General features: G+C 38.1%; 1 long non-coding RNA gene across 2 annotated transcripts; it reads right to left on the reverse strand.

Moving 5' to 3' along the window:
• Positions 1-449: 449 nt before the first annotated feature.
• Positions 450-5,525, reverse strand: LOC127986021 (uncharacterized). Of its 2 annotated transcripts, none has more exons than XR_008160726.1 (2): positions 4,880-5,525; positions 450-1,567 (listed from the first exon to the last, which is right to left on the reverse strand). It is a non-coding gene; the product is annotated as an uncharacterized LOC127986021 (long non-coding RNA). The 2 variants fall into 2 exon arrangements; XR_008160725.1 differs by lacking the exon at positions 4,880-5,525 and adding an exon at positions 2,278-3,561.
• Between the last annotated feature and the right edge of the window lie 1,590 nt (positions 5,526-7,115).

A 7,115-nucleotide genomic window follows, 5' to 3' on the forward strand; every position in this document is an offset into this window, starting at 1 on the left:
CCTGCACACAACTGTTGGATAACAGACAAGACATTTCTTTACAGTAATTCAACATTTCATTTTCACACACATCCGTTGATGGAAGCCTGTGTTTTTTCCCCCTTCTATTCCCATGAATGTTGGTCTACCAAAGAGAATTTCGAATGTGCTCAAATTTGACTCTGTTTTTCATTCTCATGCACAATAACACGGTTGGGAGTGCTTTCACCCATGAGAGTCCAGTTTCCTCACAACACTTTTTTCACAGCCCATTTGTTCTTTATGTTTTATGGTGTCTCCTTTATCTATACACCTTTTACCTATTTCTTTATTATTCTCAGGTAGGTAAGGAAAGTCGACCCTGGACAAAACTATAAGCATTTCAAAAATACTTACATCTTGCTCAGTAGACTTCCCTGTGGTCAGTTCTTGCTTATGGCTCTTAAATTACTACTCTTGCAGACCATAACTTGTCAATAATAAAATACAAGTTTTATTAAAATTAACAAAAGTTATATCAAAGTACAATAGTAAAGTTACAAAATCAAGGTATAATCAGCTGGTATCAGGCGTCGAGGGATACTGTGCTTGTTCAGTATCCGTCGGTCGAGTCTCTCTCTCAGTCTTTTATACCCAGACGTCGAATGCTGGTTCTTCTGATGTCATCACCTGGAGTGCTGCCAACTCCTCTGCCGAGGCTTTTAGTTGTTTACGTCGCATTGCTTTAGCCCTTTTCCTCTTCTTTTTCCTCTTGACCGTCGGTGAAATACACCTTAAATACTATATTGTCCATTTATCATAAAAACTATTTCTAATACATAAGTGTTTCTACTCTAAATCAGTGACTACATACTTTTCATGCCAATAAGCAGTTTTCTTAATGTTAGTGAAGTTACACAATACATTTTCCATATAGCATTAATCACAGGGTTACATCTTTGTACTTAAGCAAAAGCATTATTACTACTTAGGTTACAGTACATCTGTTTATAGCAAATTAAGCATTAATCAAGACAGTACAATTGCAAAATCATCATCTCCATTAACACCCACTGCTTTGCAATTTTGCTGGCTGATTTCATCCTAACATCTTCAAGCTAAAGTACTGTTCATCATGTTTTTTAAACTTGTTATATTTTGCAAGAATCATATACACAGTGCTATCATGCATCAGTAAGCTGGTATGAAACACATCCATATAGTTTTCAACCCAAACTCGAGCATTCTTTCTTTCCCCTTGCACTCTTTTTTTTCTAATTTCCAGATACAGCAGTATCAGGTGACCAAATCTTTGTGCTCCGCTTGACAGTGCTAAGATAGTGTCCAAATCTTGCTCTCAACAATCGTCCGTTCTTAATTTCATGTACACAAGCCTCAATCTGACGCCCCCAGGGGTCCTCACTCAGAAACGCACGGCTCTTCCCCTCTCTCTGAAATCCTCTTCAGAAGCCAAGAGAGGGGATCTGGCATTCCAGGCATACCTTCTGGTGTGCGAGCCGCTTGTTTGATTCTTAGCACCTTGGGGCGTGAAGGCGGGCTGAGTCAGAGTTAAATCCTCCTTCTCCAGGAATTCCATAAATTTCTCTGCCTATAATAAAAAACAGTTAATCAAGTTTGACCACTTTTATAACTTCAGCTGTAAATTTATTATGCAAGCAGTGCACAAGAATCTAATCCCCTGCTCTCCAATCTGTACCAGTCTTTACGTTTAAAAAGATTGTAAGTAAATTTTTATTGTTTTCCAAAATGTCTATCTGCACTCCAGTCATCAATTCATAAGATTCAACATTATATTCTGCATCATCATAGTCATTAATCCACATACTGAATGTATTCTTGTAGAAACATTCCTGGCATAAATCCCCCATTACAAAGTTCACTCTTAAATCAGTCAGAAATTGACGGCATCTCATACAATTATCTTGCCCAGTAACAGTCCAGTAATTACATTTTCTTGTCAATACTTCTCCACTTGGGGCTCTCCTTAATTCCTATTTGAGCATTAAAAGAAATTAAAAGAAGTTATTATTTTTTTTATTTATTTTTTTTTTCCCAATTTGTGGTCCTTTTGTATTTGTTCTTAATTTACTCAGTTACCTATCATATTAGGTTTCCATAATAAATCATGCATACATTTTCAGAACCAATAACCCACTTAAATGAAGTTCAAAAATAATAAATATAGAAAATAAAAACTTTAAAACATATGTATGTAACCCCCCTTTTTTATTTTAATTTATATTATTATTTTTTATAATATCATATCATATTCACTGTAATAAAAAGACAATTGTTTACCAGAGTTTCCAAAAGGTTGTCACCGTTTCCTAACAAAACAGCAATGCTGGTAGAATCATTCTTAAAGTTATCCATGGTATATCACTCAACTGTTCACCCTTCGTGGCACTCTGTTGAAATGCCATATATTTCAGAAGTAAAGTCTCAGACCTTATGCACCAGAGGAGTGCTACGTTCGGTCAAGGTCTTTCGATGAATCCCTCTTTCAATGAGCACTTGTTTGTCCTCTTTATCTCTACTCCTACTAAGCCCAACCACCTGCATGATAATATTAACGACTGTAGAATAACAGATTTTTAATAAACTTCTTATCAGTCCTCCAAGGCCCTGTAGTTCTCACAAAATCAAAATCCCAATGAAAGCTCCTACTAGTAAAATAACATACAGTATAAATTATCCATTGTCTGTATCCTGCATGTAATTTTAATATATTGTGTTCTAGCTACTGTCCAATACAATGGGTACGGAGTCATTCATTTCCCTTTATCTTCTTCAGCATAATTCTCTCTATTATCCATATATATGGGCTCATACGAATAGACTTCTTAAGCCAACATACCATTAATTCCTTAATTAATATCAAATCTACTAAAATAACTATCTAAAGGCATATTTAAATAAGCCTTGTCTTCCTGTAAAGTAATAAACAGTCCATAAGTGTCTGTCAATAGTCAAAACCTCTTTGACATCTAGAATGCCACTGATATTAACTGACATTTTATAATTAGGTTTTGATATAGTCATAACATTATGGTATTCTGGGATTTCCTTAGAAACAGAACAAAATAATCTGCTATCCTTTACCTGAAATCTCATCCAAACTACAGGAAAAGGATAGTAAGTGCTTAGCCCAGTATTTTTATATTTAATATTTTTTATCTTTTATACTCATCCCATCATGAGATTCTCTGTTTTTCATCTAACTGTCCTCAGTATTGCTCATGTAACACCCTAATATCTCTCTAGGTCCAATATAGAGTATATGCTGCAGGCGGTGCCAAATCCAAATTCTCTTTATCCGTGTAATGTTACATGGGATTGACCTTATTCTACATTTCACTAATGTATCTTTCCCCACTGTATATATATATATATATTTTTTATTATTATTTCCTCACATTGGCTACATTCTTCCAATGTTTTTAGCTCACATGACCCTGAAAAAAAAATTACAGTATAGTACAGTGGGAAACTTCTTTAACAGTAATCTCCTCAACCACAATCAATTTTGTAGTGAAATCAATTATTGGCCAAATTCCAGTTAAAATCACAACCCCTGTTATACTAATAATACCGTCAGACAAGGTTGTGGTATACAGGCTTGTCGCCAGCGTTGTATTTTCATGGCCCATTTCTCTCTCTCGTCTAAGTCTTGTAATTTCATCATTCCTGAGAGAAAAATAAAAATAATAACACAATAATTCAAACCACCCCCCTTCTGAACCTTTTGTCAATTTACTCACTACTTAATAGTGTGCCAATTCAATGTCAACCGCACATGCTAGAATTTGTGGTTCAGAATTGGTGGTCATGTTTAAAACAACTTTAAACATTAGTTTAATTCAGACAAGACTGCTGTAACCCCTCCCTACTTGGCTTCTTGCCCGGAGATAATACAGCAGCTTGCTGGCTGTTCTGTCTCCATAATGCAATAGGACACACAGAACTCTGCTTCTTTGCACTATTAGTTGAAATTAGTTAAAATGGCAACGCACATTGCTATTTGAGTCATCAGATTCTCCTCGTCTCAAAAAATCAATTCTAGGTGCCATTATTCACTCACCTATATTACTTTATAATAGTGTTTTAGCAACGGTGCCTACGAACCAGATAATTCCAGTTCCCTTATCTGGCCGGCATGCTTTGACCTTCACGTCAAAGCAAGTTTTCAAGCACTCCAGCTCCATTCCCAGACCTTTGGGGTCAACGGGAGCCATTTACTTTGAATGTCATCCATATTTCTCTTAATACGGTATGACCATAGATAATCGACGCCTGATCCCAGCTGTTGTTGATAAGTCATGTTATCAACTTGCAATCTTGAACCTTCAATTTTGCCTTTACTAGAGAAATCAACAAAGGTCTTGTTACAAGACCAAACTTTATGTCTGCCATGTACCAGCAATTTATGGTATTTAATGTCATCGAGACATACATCGCATTTAATCACATATTCCCTGTCCACAAACAATCACAATCTGTTTACTTTACTCCAAGCCGCTGTGTCATTATTACTTCAACTTTAGGGAAACTAATTCTACATTTTTGGCAGTGAACACACAAAGCTGCTTTAATTTCTCCAGGAGTTTTGTAATCTTGATCTCTCTGTATTTTTGGCATAGTTAGAGGTTTACTAATCTTTTTTGTATTTTTTTATTATTATTATTGCTTTTTAATTCCTCCCTGGATTTGGGGTTGCTTATCGCTAGTGCTTCCCACCACAGTTATTCTTCAAAACTACCACAAATAGCACACATACACCTATGCTATATACAACCCAGTCTCCTTTATCTATACACCTTTTACCTATTTCTTTATTATTCTCAGGTAGGTAAGGAAAGTCGACCCTGGACAAAACTATAAGCATTTCAAAAATACTTACATCTTGCTCAGTAGACTTCCCTGTGGTCAGTTCTTGCTTACGGCTCTTAAATTACTACTCTTGCAGACCATAACTTGTCAATAATAAAATACAAGTTTTATTAAAATTAACAAAAGTTATATCAAAGTACAATAGTAAAGTTACAAAATCAAGGTATAATCAGCTGGTATCAGGCGTCGAGGGATACTGTGCTTGTTCAGTATCCGTCGGTCGAGTCTCTCTCTCAGTCTTTTATACCCAGACGTCGAACGCTGGTTCTTCTGATGTCATCACCTGGAGTGCTGCCAACTCCTCTGCCGAGGCTTTTAGTTGTTTACGTCGCATTGCTTTAGCCCTTTTCCTCTTCTTTTTCCTCTTGACCGTCGGTGAAATACACCTTAAATACTATATTGTCCATTTATCATAAAAACTATTTCTAAAACATAAGTGTTTCTACTCTAAATCAGTGACTACATACATTTCATGCAAGTTAGCAGTTTTCTTAATGTTAGTGAAGTTACACAATACATTTTCCATATAGCATTAATCACAGGGTTACATCTTTGTACTTAAGCAAAAGCATTATTACTACTTAGGTTACAGTACATCTGTTTATAGCAAATTAAGCATTAATCAAGACAGTACAATTGCAAAATCATCATCTCCATTAACATTTACCGTCTGATTTTCCTGTTCAGTAGTGCCTCCGCTGGCGCAATGTGTTCTCATATCAATTCCTAAGAACTGACCCACCTGTTTTATTGCATCATTGACAAAATATGTACTCAAACGGCCCTTCTAGGTCTAGTTGGGATACCAGTTGCATTCTGACACTTTCTGCCACATTGTGTGTATTACAGATAACACATCGTTTTTTTTTTTTTTTTTTTTTTCTCAGCGAATGTGAATAATGTGAAGCCCTTGGTAAACCACTATTCTTTTCATCATTCCCCCTTTTGATACATGGTCTAACCCATGTGTCAACTTATCATAATGTTTAAAAGAAAAAGAAATGTTTGGGAAAATGAGGCGTTCCAACAACGGATCTCCACATGCTATAAACAGCCTGAAGCCTTCCAATTGTTCTTCTCAGCTCCTGTTGAAAAAGACTGCATGCTCTGTGAGCAAGGAGAAATGTAAAGATTAATGTCAACTTGTGCACAAGTGGCTCTTTTACTATTATCTTCATTCTGATCCTCAGCCATATCAGCTCTAACATTTCCTGTTGAAATGAAACTTTTATCATTAGTATGCGCTGCGCACTTACAAATGTAATTTTTTTTTTTCTGGCAATAGAATAGCCTCGGGCAGGTCCGATACCAGAGACGCGTTAAGTATCGGCCTCCCTTATGATTTTAAGAATGTGCTTCTGTGCTTCCACAAAGCACTAAAGTCATGTGTGACCCTAAAAGCGTATCGCTAGTCTGTGTATATCGTCACGCATTTATCTGCCATCATTTTACACACTTTGGTCAATGCGACCAGTTCTGCTGCCTGTGCAGAATAGTGTGATGGTAATTTGTCAGACTTCAGAGTCTAAAATTCAGTCGTTACAGCATAACCCACTTTATTCTGCTGTTTGTGGTTCTTTCAAGGCAGACCCATCCACAAACAGGACTTTGTCACAGTTATCGAGTGGTATGTCTAAAAGGTCTGTGTAACGATATTCACTCCATACTCATCGGGAAGAAGGAGGCGGGAACCGGCGCACAATCAAAATCATTTTAATTATTCAAAATAAACACAAAACAGATAACACAAATAAAAACCAAAACATAAAATAATGTCCCAGGCCTGGTCCTCTCTCGTCCTTCACGGTCGTCACTCCGGTTTTATATCCTTCCATCTCCTACGTGGGACTCGATACTAGCGGTGGGGCTCAGGTGTAGCTCATCTCAAATCACTACACCTGGCCTCACTCCTCGTTCCCACGCCTCTCGGCCCCGCCCCACTCGCCACATACCCCCATCGCCCCTCGCAGGCCGGGGGGTACTCCCGAGACTGTGCTCTACTCCCCCCCCCCCCTTCCCTCCGGGGGAGACCGCTCACGGGGACCTGCGGGAACCTGGGGGTAGGACAGACGAGGCGAGAGAAAAGGAGATGGAAGGAGGAGCGACAGGGACGAGAGAGGGGAGAGAGGAAAAAAAAGAAAAAAAAAAAAATTCCGGTTCCCAGACGCACTGCTGCTCGGCCCTCCACCGGCTGGGTGATCTCCTCCGCGGTGCCCGGCGGTGGCACTGGACGGCCCTCGGCGGAC

The sequence above is a fragment of the Carassius gibelio genome, chromosome B21 (assembly GCF_023724105.1).
Source record: "Carassius gibelio isolate Cgi1373 ecotype wild population from Czech Republic chromosome B21, carGib1.2-hapl.c, whole genome shotgun sequence".
Taxonomy (NCBI): domain Eukaryota; kingdom Metazoa; phylum Chordata; class Actinopteri; order Cypriniformes; family Cyprinidae; genus Carassius; species Carassius gibelio.